The sequence below is a fragment of the Mercenaria mercenaria genome, chromosome 13 (assembly GCF_021730395.1).
Source record: "Mercenaria mercenaria strain notata chromosome 13, MADL_Memer_1, whole genome shotgun sequence".
NCBI lineage: Eukaryota > Metazoa > Mollusca > Bivalvia > Venerida > Veneridae > Mercenaria > Mercenaria mercenaria.
The window spans coordinates 81,025,974-81,039,225 of NC_069373.1; the positions used below are offsets into that span (position 1 = coordinate 81,025,974).

A 13,252-nucleotide genomic window follows, 5' to 3' on the forward strand; every position below is an offset into this window, starting at 1 on the left:
GACCCAGGGTCATACTAATTGGAATATGTCCGACCCTGGGTCGTACTAAAGATGGCTGCTGTAATTGAGGGTCATACTAATTCGGAATTGTCTTAAAGCTAATTGGAATATGTCTGACCCAGGGTCATACTAATTGTAAATATGTCCGACCCAGGGTCATACTAATTGGAATATGTCCGACCCAGGGTCGTACTAAAGATGGCCGCTGTAATTGAGGGTCATACTAATTCCGAATTGTCTTAAAACTAATTGGAATATGTCCGACCCAGGGTCATACTAATTGGAATATGTCCGACCCAGGGTCGTACTAATTCGAATTGTCTTAAAGCTAAATAGATTTATCTTAATTCAGGGTCATACTAATTCCGAATTATCTTAAAGCAAATTGGAATATGTCTGACCCAGGGTCATACTAATTAGAATATGTCCGACCCAGGGTCGTACTAATTCGAATTGTCTTAAAGCTAAATAGATTTATCTTAATTCAGGGTCATACTATTTCGGAATTAGCTTAAAGCTAATTGGAATATGTCTGACCCAGGGTCATACTAATTGGAATATGTCCGACCCAGGGTCGTACTTATTCGAATTGTCTTAAAGCTAAATAGATTTGTCTTAATTCAGGGTCGTACTAATTCGATTTAGTATCATACAAATTGAAATTGTCTGACCCAGGGCCGTACTAAATGAAATAGCTTTAAGCTAATTCTCAACCAGGGTCATACTAATTGGAATATGTCCGACCCTGGGTCGTACTAAATCGAATTGTCTTAAAGCTAAATCGGCATTTTCGACCCTAACGGTACGCCATAATTAGATCTAGTACATCTGTTACAATCCGGTTAAACACCCGTTCGAACAGTATTTAAATCATCATTTCTCGGTCATGCAGCCAATGTAAACAAGTTCATTCAGTATTTTTTACTCGTATCGGAAAGGCGGAGTTACCTGTATAGACGAGTTCCAAACATAGCTTCGGCATCGCTGCTTTTGTGACGTAAAGGTACAAGCCTATCGATTTAGGATAAGGCGAAAGGGCAATTTGATCTGCAAACAGTAGTAAGAACTTACAATTTATTAACCATCTATGTACCATTTAATGCGTATTGATACAAAAATATATATATAATTTCTCTGTTCTTTTCAATAATGTTCTTGTAAACTGCAATTGTAACACGTTGCGGCAAAGTTTAATTATGTACATTTTCATGGGCGTAGGAGAGAGTTTAACTTTGGAGGGGGGTGGGGGGGGGGCGCAGGTATCCCTGGTGTATTATTCATGTCAAAGCCTTGTACAGGGGCCAAATGGGCCACATCTATGTTTTAGCAATCACTGAGTTATTCTAATGATACACATACGGCTAGGCACTGAACTGTCTTAATCAGTCCTATTATGTATTGTTCTAATTAAGTGTGCCATTTTTTACATTCTTCTGTTGAAGCCCTGGACATACAATCAATTAGCGCTGCATTTGTCTAATTGTAATATAAAGTTGTGGAAATATCATTTCCCTTGAATGGACAATGAAAAACAACAAAAATACATAACGTTTACATGAATAAACAGGCTTAATATTTAGGCCTACATAGATTTTGCAGACACTCAAACCGGAACTGTAGTGATTGCGCTCAATGATATATTATTTTTATAAAATATAATCAAACGATCCTTGGCATGGTGCGTACAGATTTCAGTACTCACATTACGGAAAGAGACAAGTCAGAATACAAAGGAAGGCCAAATGCAAATCAGAAATCAGGTTGAAAGAATTATATGATGCTAAGAAAATGTTATATTAGACTGAAAGTTATATCTCTTTTCTAAAATATTGGAGGGGGGGGGGGGGGGCAAACTATTAGTTTGGCCCCTCCTCTCCTAGCTTTTGGGGGAGGGGGATGGCCCCTGCTGCACCCCCCACTGCTCCTACGCCTATGATTTTAATGGCCATTTCATTATTATGTCGCGTTGGCGTGCACTCGGTTTATGTAGCTCATATCGTTATGTTGTCCTGGCGAGGGCGTTCCAATGCGACAAACAAAATCAATAACGCGACATAACTAAACATAAAACGTGACAGAAGGAAACATTTCATAGCCACGTTGTTTGAAAACGGCATTGGATTTTGCCAAAATCAACAACGAACAAACTGCAAAATGTCCAAAACACAGCTGCACGTCTTATTACGAAAACAACCCGTTTTGAACATATAACACCAATGCTTAAAGATCTTCATTGGCTTCAAATACAAGATAGAATCAAATACAGAATTCTCATTCAAACATACAAGGCCTTGCATGGACAGTCGCCGGTGTATATGAGAGACTTACTGGAGGTGTACGTGCCAACTAGAAACCTGAGGTCAGCAAATGCAGCAACAACCCTTGTGCCACAAAAAAGTCGACTGGTTACCTACGGGGATAGAAGTTTCAGGGTTGCCGCCGCAAAACTATGGAACTCTCTCCCTGACAATCTCAGAAAAGATTCACCACTCAATTCATTCAAAAGAGCTCTCAAAACACACCTTTTCAAAATTTTCTACAACACATAGATACCCACTGTGACTGTTTCTACTCATAATAAATACGCCATTGTTATTTTTGTAATACAGAACTACAGCAAGTCATTCGTCGCTGACGAAGGTCTGTTAACTGTACAATTCATCATGTAATTAACTAAACTGACAATCCATCTTTTATTTCATCATGTCACATTTTAAGGGTTATGACGTTCTATGTGTGTGTTTTTCGCAAGACTTGAGTTTCACTTGAAATGTGTGGTATTTCTATCTAAAACAGTACATGATGGCACCATTTACCGGGAGGTTGAACCACTATATGCAGCCCGTCTGGGCGTACCAGATGTTTAAAGCATTGGTATTGGCAATAGGGGTAAAACGACCTCAGGGGTGGGGGTGCGGTCATGGCTGTTTGTTACAATAAGGCTGTAAATATTGTCATTGTTCATTTATGATATTGTTGTAATAACTATTATTTTTTATTATTATGTACAACGCCATTAAAAATATCATTTATAAAAAAGGCGCTTAATCAAATTGTTCAGTTATAGTTTTGTGATTGCATATGTCATGTTTTGTTATTTTCCAACATATCTGCGATGTGTCACATGTTTAATTGTAAAGCGCCTTTGAACGTATATTGCATATGAAAAGGACGCTCAACAAATCTGGTATAATAATAATAATAATAATAATAATAATATAATTCCAGTTCATGTTTTGTCTTGGCGCACCCGCCATCAGCAAATGTTTTGTGTAGTAGTACATAGTTTGACTGAATTGCCCAGTAAATTTTTCATTGCATACAGACCTTTTTTTCGAAAGGAGTGATATTTTAATATACAATACGATTGTATGGGTAGATACATACCTCAAGAAATTACAAATTTTGTTGGATGAGCAATAACACGCACTGAGAAATTTTCCATCAAAATGGAAGTTAATTAAATGTCTTACCAGTAGAAGAGAATATGCAAAAGTAGAACGAAATAGCAAAAGGTACCTATTGTTTCAAAGAAAGAAAAACTAATTGAATAGTTAGAGAAAAAGTCCTTGGAAGATTTGGAATTACAATCATAAGTGTAAGAATAGTAATAAAATGAAATCAGCCAAAACTCAAAGACATTAACGTATTTGTAAAATGTGTAACGAATACACCAATAACTTAAGGTTGAGTCAGAGTATTATTTCCATATTTTAATTTGACAAATAAATGCGTTGGTCATTGTTTAATGCCTAGTATGCAGAAATTTGTAAATATTATTTAATCTGAAAGTAAATGTATATCTGCGAAATATATACATGAGGCTTTCCATTTTTAGATATTAACTCCTGAAACGGAAGCTGCTTCATACATTTATGCGAACTAACCTTTTTAACTGCTTGGTGTCAGTGAAGCTATATTTTCTCTCGTTGAATTTTAATGATTTCAATGATACATTCAACTGTAGAGATCGTTTTGCATTGAAGGATTTAATCGAATTCAGAACAGCTGACTTTCCCTTACGTGAGATCCGCGATATATGCGAACGAACTAACCACCATACAAATATTATTTAAAATCGGTATTTCATTTATAGACACCATTAGCTATGTATAGCTATTAGCCGACATAAATAACAAATGTATATTTGATAACATCATAAAAGTGTTATAAGCATAAGAACATGCTCCAAAAATACTGCATTTGGTTTTGTTGAAATGTATTTCATGTAAGCTTTTGTATGTGTTGGTCATATTCATCAATCAAAATTGTTAAAGTGGCGTAAGGCATTAAACATGCCGATTTGCTACAAAAAAGTAAGCGTATTTTTGAAATGCAGCTTTTTTCACACTTTTGGCAGATAACAGTGGTTTGTATAACTGCTTTCAACGGGTGTTTGAACATAAAAGTAAAGCTGTGTAAAGTTAGAAGCTTCTTTTCACATCTTTTCCCACAGCGAGACGTTAGCGTACGATGACCATATAATTATAATAATTTAAAGTTTGAGAGGAATGAACACTTATTTGCATAATATTATTTCATCTAGCTTTTGCACATTTCATGCTAGATTAGCGTTATCGTTAATGTTTGTTTTATGTTATAGTACCTGCAGAATCCCTTTAGAGACGCTGGCACACTAGGGTATCAACTTTTCCCTCATTTTCTGAGGATGTCATAACATGGAGCAACATGTGTAATTCATACATTCAAGACAAACAAAAATCTGCTCCGTAAATTTTAACAGGCATGACAAACCCCTCTTGATTATTACAGAAATCCTGAAGCAAAATAACAGGTTTTTACTACTAAATCTAACAGGATGAGCGTATGAGGTAAATAGTTTTGTCTGTTCGATCTAAAATCAGCAGAAGAAAGTGTTTTATCTTGCACTATCCTAACTAGACTGGCTCCTGTCCCTGTGTTTGTTCTTATTTACATATATCAGTTTTCTTCATTAAGAGGGAAGTAACTCAAGAAGGTTGTTTCTACATTGACATTTTTTACTGCCCCTGGCTCCAAACATAGGGACTGGTGAAAGTTGGCTACCAGATTGTCACTAAATAAAATTAATGGGAATTTGTCTCACAAATTTGTGAGACAAATTCCCATTAATTTTATTTAGTGACAATCTGCTGCTATTACTGTGACGTGTTACCTAAGGGTTTCATCATTTAATGAGCCGCAGCTAATTTACCGAATTATTTTTGACAAAGGAGGGAGTAGTGCAGTATGAGATACCCCACCCTGCTTTATTTATGTGTCTATGACAATCACAATAGATTCTTATTTCATTTGTGGACATAAACATTTAATGGGCTTGAATTTATGCTTACAGTAACTATCATAACGCGTACAAACAGACGGTAGAAGCAATACATAAAGGAAAACTCTAACCATTATTTTCCTTCCTGGTCGTGAAAACGGACGACATTCATAATTCTTATGCCTATATCAGAACTGTTATTACTAAAATATGATACTGCTGTATCGTAACAATACATCTCCATGCATTACATCCATATTTTGCATCACAAGTAACTCCAGTTCGTCTAAAATCAAGGTATTACTAACTGATTTACATTGAACAGACAACTTCCGATCGGATATGATAAATGCTTATTTCTATTATACAAAACCGTTTCAATCACCCGAACTGGTCGGAAAATAAAGAGAAGAACTGTGATGTTTGCTTCGGGGTTTCTAAAGCCTTTCGCTATCCTAACTAAAACAGAATAAGACAATTTTGTGGAGTCAACGGATCCGCAGAGACGTTTTACGGAACTATATTTGCATTTTACGGATCTTTGTCTTGTACGGCATATGAATTGCTGAGTAACTGATCTGACGGCATCCAGCGATTGGCTAACGGGAGATGAGCTGCAGAATCATTGGCTAGCGGCAACACACTTTGTTTCAAAGATTTCTACGCGGGAAACTATAAATTCAGACCCGAACTGTTCATTACTAGCTTCCAATCCGTTAAACACGGAAAACAAACAAAGATAAAAACTAAGACACTGGACCCAGAAATCCGCTAAAACCGTAAGAAATCTAAGACACATAAGCATTACTCAAAGTAGTTTACACTCAAGAACATTTTATTATAACTTCTCACGGATTTTCAGTAAATACGTACAACCCTATATAGTTAACTTTGAATGTGTACTGTAGTTCATATATACTGTCCGTCAATTCCGTTGAGTCGTTTTGCTATGAAAATAAATATATCTTCAACTAGAAAGTATCGTTAATTCCGTTATATAAACGCCCAAAGAACTCTCAAGAACATTTTATTATAACTCCTAACGGATTTTCAGTAAATACATATGACCCTATATAGTAATCTTTGGATGTGTACTGTAGTTCATCCATACTGTCCGTCAATTCCGTTGAGTCGTTTTTGTTATAGAAATAAATATATCTTCAACTAGAAAGTGTCGTTAATTCCGTTATATAAACACCCAAAGTACTTTCCTTGACGTGCCCAACAATATTGTAAAATCAGACGACTACAGACAATGAACATCGTACAGTATCAGAATGCACTTACTGCAGGCACAACACCCAGAAAAGTTCAACTCCAAACATTCAACACCTCAAAATTTAAACTCCAATGTTATATATGTGATATTCACATCTATATTTTTACATGTACATTTTGTATATTTTCTAGAATTTTGGGTGGTCTCAAACTTCAAAGAGTTAAGGAAGGCCAAAGTGATTGACATTTGTCATTAGAACCTTGTTACCAAATCTCTCCATTCAGTTTATAATTAGTTCTTCAAAGTCTCTTATTTTCCATGTTGATTGACATGTATCATTAACACCTTACTGTAAAATCTTTTGATTCAATATGTTTGTTTCTTTGATATGTCATTGAATGCTGCCTTTGTAATTGCTTAAACAATTATATTTCTGTACCTCTGTATTTCTGTATCAGTTTGCTAGAATCTTTAGACCTGACAACATCTTAAATTTTATTCTGGATATATTATTTTAATAAACATCAAAAACCATAAACTGACTTTTCGCTATTCCCCAACAACAAAACAACGTATCTATTACACCAAGATCATTCTTCAAGTAATCAGATCGCCAAGATTTTAAATTTGCTCACCTCCCATGACTGTTTGCTAGTTTCAAGTTTTTTGTTTGTTTGTTTTTTTGTACAGCTACTAAATTGTGAGGCTTAATAGATAAATTAAACGAGAATTATGATTTGTTCTAGCAGGATTGGCATATAAGTGATAACTGTTCTAGAAAGGTTCAGAATTCAAAAGCTACACATGTATACCACCTTGGATGTACCTCTGCGTGTCGGTCTTTGGATTACAGTATGTTATAGTGTTTCGAAAACTAAAGAACAAATCTACAGTTGGCAGCAGGAAACAACAAATAATATACATTCTTGACCTAAACAATACTACTTTCTATGTCCACCAGTCTATTGTACATATAATGTTTGAGTGAATGTTTTCTTGACAAATCGTTATGTATTAAAAAGATAAGGATACTTATTAAGAAGAGCCATTTTGTCGACTTCCACAAATCGATAGGATAATGTTTTGACAAATAAGAATCTTATTCTTAACTTAGTCTATAAGCTAGAAGACATACTTTTAAAAGTATTTCTATGTAGCTATGTTCAAAGTATCGGGAAGAATAGAAAAATCTAATTATTTTTCAAAATTTAACACGTTATCACATAATACACCAACTTTCGCAATTCTTGGAGCAAGGGTTGTATAAATCTACACATTTCTGCGAAATCAACTTCTTGTTTAGCTGACCCTAGAAAAAAATGTATTGATGTCACGACTTAAGTAATCGTGACACCAAAACATTAAAAATGTTGCAACCTACTTCTTTAATTCATGGATTGTTGTCTTTAAACTCCGCTACCTTGTTAAAATGTTTGTACAAACGACCGACCCTGCTAAAACAACAGTAGAAGTCAGTTGTGGTCCACCAAGCTAGATACTAGATCTATCTACCCATAGATTATGCAGTTTTGAATTCCATGCAGTTTTGAGATAAGAAAAAGAACTAGCCCATGAAAATCGTCGGGAAAAAACGCAAATGCCCCGTTGCTATGCTTTGATTCAATTTTGCTTAAATGAAATCAAACAGTTTCATTTCTCGGGGACAACATCGAGAAACTTCACATCAGGCACACACCCACATTTGATATTCTAAGATAAGATAAGATTTATTGAGTCGGAAAGACAATTACAAGTAACATAAGCTCTGATGAGCTTTTAACCGACTATAATTTCTCGTTATATACTGCTTTGATTCTATTTTGCTTAATAATCTATTTTAAAAACTCTGTAGTTTTTACTCTGTTTTATTAACGTTTATCAAAATGACGACTTTCATGTGAATTTTTCAATTCAACAACAATTAAAATACAAATCCGGAACTGACGTAATGTTGTTAAAAGTCATAGTCAAGTACCGCTAATATCTAGATATATTCAGGATTTCAAGGAATGTCAATTGTTTATCTTGTAAGTACTAAAATAGGTTGTTACATTAAATATTGACGAAGATATGTAATGTAACCAGAAGTGCACAGACCATTTGCTTAACCTTTAACGTGTAGCTTTACGTGTTACAATGGTAGTAGTTTAAGTTTAATTACGGTCCATCCGCCTTTTCAGACACAATGAGGCATATCTAAATGCCACGTAGAGTATAGACCGCCCGTGTTACAATGGAATATAATAGCAATTTATATACTACAGTTATAATTACTTATAAAAAGGAAATCTTAAACAAATATTTTGACTCAGTTTTACATATATCGTGAAAAATATTAAAACGATAAAACATAAAATGTAAAATAATAAATAATATGAATCGGTCATTATAAAAGTTGTACAAAAATAAGGAAAAAATAAGAATAAAGGGAAGTAATTCAGAAATCAAATATATTTTTAAATGAAATGAAGCAGTTTATCATTTAGCTTACTCCTACACAGTGATCTCCCTTGCCATTCGAATCAGGACAGGTAGAAAGAATCGCATGCAGATCTATATCCTATACAATTAGAAATCAAAGTACTGTGAGGACTGATGGGGGCAATGCTTTGCAGTTTCAAGACTTGATGTAACCCATTCATGTCAGGGAAGTACATGCAGGCATTATGTAATGCACTTGTGTGTGACAAGAACTGGCCCCGCTTTCACTAACGTTCTCAAAGTGAGAAAATTCTCAGCTCAAGATTTTCTCAAAACTGTCTGAGAATTGTCTCAGCTGAGAAATTTCTCAAGTTGGCTTTCACTAAACTTTTTCTCAAGTCTTGAGATTTTTCTCAGCTGAGCCGTAATTCTTTAAGACATAAGCGGCCAAACATCCAAGGAGCCGCGTGAACTTTCCCACGAACACGAGTGCATAGTTGGGGCAGTGAATTTATTCATTTACTGTGACGAAATGAAGCGTTGAGAAATGTTCATAAACAACATGTACAGTTTCGGGATATATCCAAATTGTATGTTTGTACAAAGGTATGGCAGTGTATTTTCAATATATAATTAATCAGCTTCAAACCTGTCACTTTTGAACCAATCAAACACACAGTCGAGGGCACTACGTCATATTGCATGTGTTTTCTTTACCAAATATGGGATTAGGTAAACACAGCCATATGTTGTTACACTACGTGTGACAATTTTATGTTATCGGGCATATGTTTATGGGAATCAGATATGCAGCCGTAAGTATACATTGTTTTGTGATTCACATATCAATTACTGCAATTAGTGTATTCATATCAATGATTGCAGGGACATAAATAGCTATGCATTCTCTACTGTAGGCATTTCAAACTTTGAACAACACAATTTGTTCACAATACTAACATTCTATTTTGTAGAAGATATCAAGCATCTTTTTCAAAAGCATTTTGTCATTTCTGTCATGATTATAAATTAATTCTGTGTCTAACGTATTTCGCCAGGTTCTCTGTGAGTTGAAAGTGCTGCAAACCATGTACATTTTTTTGAAAATGCAAAATGAAAGTGAAAGTAGAGCTGTCAAAATGAACAAAAAATGCAATATTTCAAAAAATGTAAAAGTTAATTAGTTTTCATTAACCAGAGTACCTAGATAAGTATGTTAGACACACAACAAAAACAAATTTAGAGAAACAAATGTGTTTAAAAAAAAAAGATTGACATTTCTACAAGGTAGAATGTGGGCAGTCAGAGTTACATGTTTTTAAGACAAAATACAAAGTATAACCAAAACAAGGTGACCTTTATAGAAAGTATCTGCTACTTGTGTATATGTGTTATGAATATTATTGGTCTGTCAGGAATGATTTCCATTTATGAAAATTTACATGAGAGGGTCTCAAAGGCTTTACATGATCCTAGTTCTACTTTTCATTTCTACTTTCACTTTCAGTTTGAAATGTGTTCCATTTTTGTTTTAATTACATTTTTGCAGCACTTTCACCCCCAGACTTCCTGAATAACCAATATGTTATGTTAGACAATAGTATAAACATTAGTCTCACTTGAGATGCAAACTACAGGTGTCATATATAGGCCTAGCTTATTCCTGTTTTTAAATGTTGCAGGTTTGTAATATATCATAACTTGAGACAGGACTATATAAAAACTATTTTTGACACAAGCATGGTAACAAAATATATTTTTGAAACAAAAGTTTGAAAATCTGTATGACAGTATAATAGCATTTTATGATGGGAAATTTCCAATCAGTAGAATATATATTTGTATATTAAAGGTTTTCCTTCTTTTTCTGTACACTTCTGTATATTGTAGATCTAAATAGAGACAGAATATGAAATTCCTCAATAAAATGCTAAAACATGTTGTTTTTTTTTTTTTAAATCATTATGAAAGAAAAAGCTATTTCACTTGTAAGTCATCCCTGAAATGTCACAGATTTTGATAATGGTTTTAAATGTTCATTGTCAATGCATATGTTTCAAAGTATGCTATTTAATTTTATATGTTTATATATTTTATATGTGGTTTATATAATACACACCCACACACAATTTTATTAAGATTCTTTTAGATATCAAAATTATTTAGCTAATAATTATAAGCTTATGTACATGCACCCAATAAACATTGATCTTGTATACCTAAGGCTCAGACTTAGTGCTTGATTTTCTATATTATCAAAATCTTTGTGTAATTTAAAGATTGATATTCCTTCTTATAAATGGAATAAGGTATATTCAAACCTGGTTACAGAGCAATTTTATATAATTTATATCAGGTCACAGCCAGCTGATGAAGATCCTCAGCTTATACAGAGGTCAGACTTGAGCTATGTGCTGATTCAAAAGATGCTAATGACAGTGGATAATCCATTCTGAGCTGTTCTAGGACCATTCACCAACGTTCCAAAACACTGATGGAACTGAAGGCAGTACCTGTTTTGGTGTCTGGCCTGTGATTTCAAGTATAGTATGTATTGACTGAGTTAGTCTCAATGTTTCCTAAATTTGCAAACTCTATTATAATTCAAACCATGCTAGATTTTAATTTTAGTCAAAAGGAAATAAAGGAGAACAATAAATAAAATCATGCTTGCAAAATATTCAGAAACCAAATTGATACCCTGAATGGAGGCACTTCATTTACAAACATTTGAAATGGATCAGGCTGATTTTGACCAGTATTGGTTTTGGTTTGAAACTTTCACTTATGATAATTTGCATGCCTAGCTCAGAATATAAAGCACTAGACTATAAATCAAGAAAAGTTGTAAGTTTGATCCTTTGGCTATGCATGTAATATCTTTAACAGTTTGAGAGTAGAACAAGTCTAAAGTCATTTGTCCAACATTTCTTACTCATTTACCATGGGAGGTTGTCTGTGAGCACAAGTCACTTCTAGTAAAGAATGCAGGAACACTTGATAGGTTAACTGAACACCATTACATGACTGAAATACTATGGCAAAATTGAATCATATTGAAACAAAAAACAAAAAAAAGGAAATTTCGCTCCATAAATGCATAACAAAAATAAAATTTGTGATAGTGTACTGTATATAACATAGAAAAAACAATTCCTTTTCAGATTGATGTACCTCCTCCTGATGTATCTCCTTGAATACAATATATCTGCCATGAGAAAGGAACAAGCTGCAAGATATACTGTGGAAGTGGGGGCCTATGTAAAAAACATTTTATTTAAAGAATATAAGAAATCTGACACTAAACTACTGAAAAGGTGCACAGGGGACATTTTTGTGTGTATAGACTTTCACCAAGATTCTGAGAAAGTTGATTTATTAAACAAAATAGTCAAATTGTGTCTTCAAAGCTGAAAAGATTAAGATCTTAAGAAAACATTAGGACTCAAGAAAAGTAATGGGGTTATGAAACTGTAGTGTTCAACATTTGAATTGTTTTTTTTTTGTTTTTTTCACTACATTTTGTGAAGAGGGTTCCATCACAAGATGCGACATATTGCCTGATATTGGTAAGAATGAGATGTAGTTTATGAAAAAAAGTATTTTGCTTTAAATGTGCAGACTTTAAGTCACATCAAAAATCAAAGCTGTAACAATAAAGCTTGATTAAAAAACACACTGTTGAAACTAGCCTTCATGTAAATGTCACACTTTTTTGGGTGCACAGGGGACACAATTAGCTATATGATTTAATATAACTTTAACCCTTAGGCCCTTGCTAAATTTCTATAATGAACTTGTCCGTTTAACAATTTGGACAGTATTATTAAGTGTTAAAAGGGGTGCTAACCAAAAGATACTGACTGAATGGCGAACAGTGCAGATAAAGATCAGACTGCACAGATGTGCAGGCTGATCATGATCTACACTTGTCGCAAAGGTAGGACCAACCATGTACAGCATGATAAGGGTTAAAACTGCTTGAACCATTCAGCTGAAATTGCAAACATTTGTTGACTACATTGATTGGATATATGTAATTTGCCCCAAAACACTTTATAAAACTGAACTGAATTAAAATTAGGTGAGAGAGAAGAAAAAGCTGAATTATTAAAAAAAAAACAAACAATATTTCCGATAGATATACATTGTTGAAGGCATCATCTTTGTTTACATTAAATTTAAATGTGGCTGCCACGTTGTTTGTTAGGAACAAAAGACACATTAATTTCTTGTTTTCGAATTTTAATTTTTATGTGTCAAAGATTGGCATGGGTGAAAATGTTACTGAAAATGTTAAATCAGTTTTTATTGATTAACTCCCTTTTTGGCTTGTGCAGTATAAAGTA

General features: G+C 34.0%; 1 long non-coding RNA gene across 1 annotated transcript; it reads left to right on the plus strand.

The window, feature by feature from the left end:
- The first annotated feature begins 9,187 nt into the window (after positions 1–9,187).
- On the plus strand, positions 9,188–13,028 carry LOC123532522 (uncharacterized). The gene is made up of 3 exons (XR_008366891.1): positions 9,188–9,718; positions 11,260–11,450; positions 12,068–13,028. It is a non-coding gene; the product is annotated as an uncharacterized LOC123532522 (long non-coding RNA).
- The last annotated feature ends 224 nt before the right edge of the window (positions 13,029–13,252 follow it).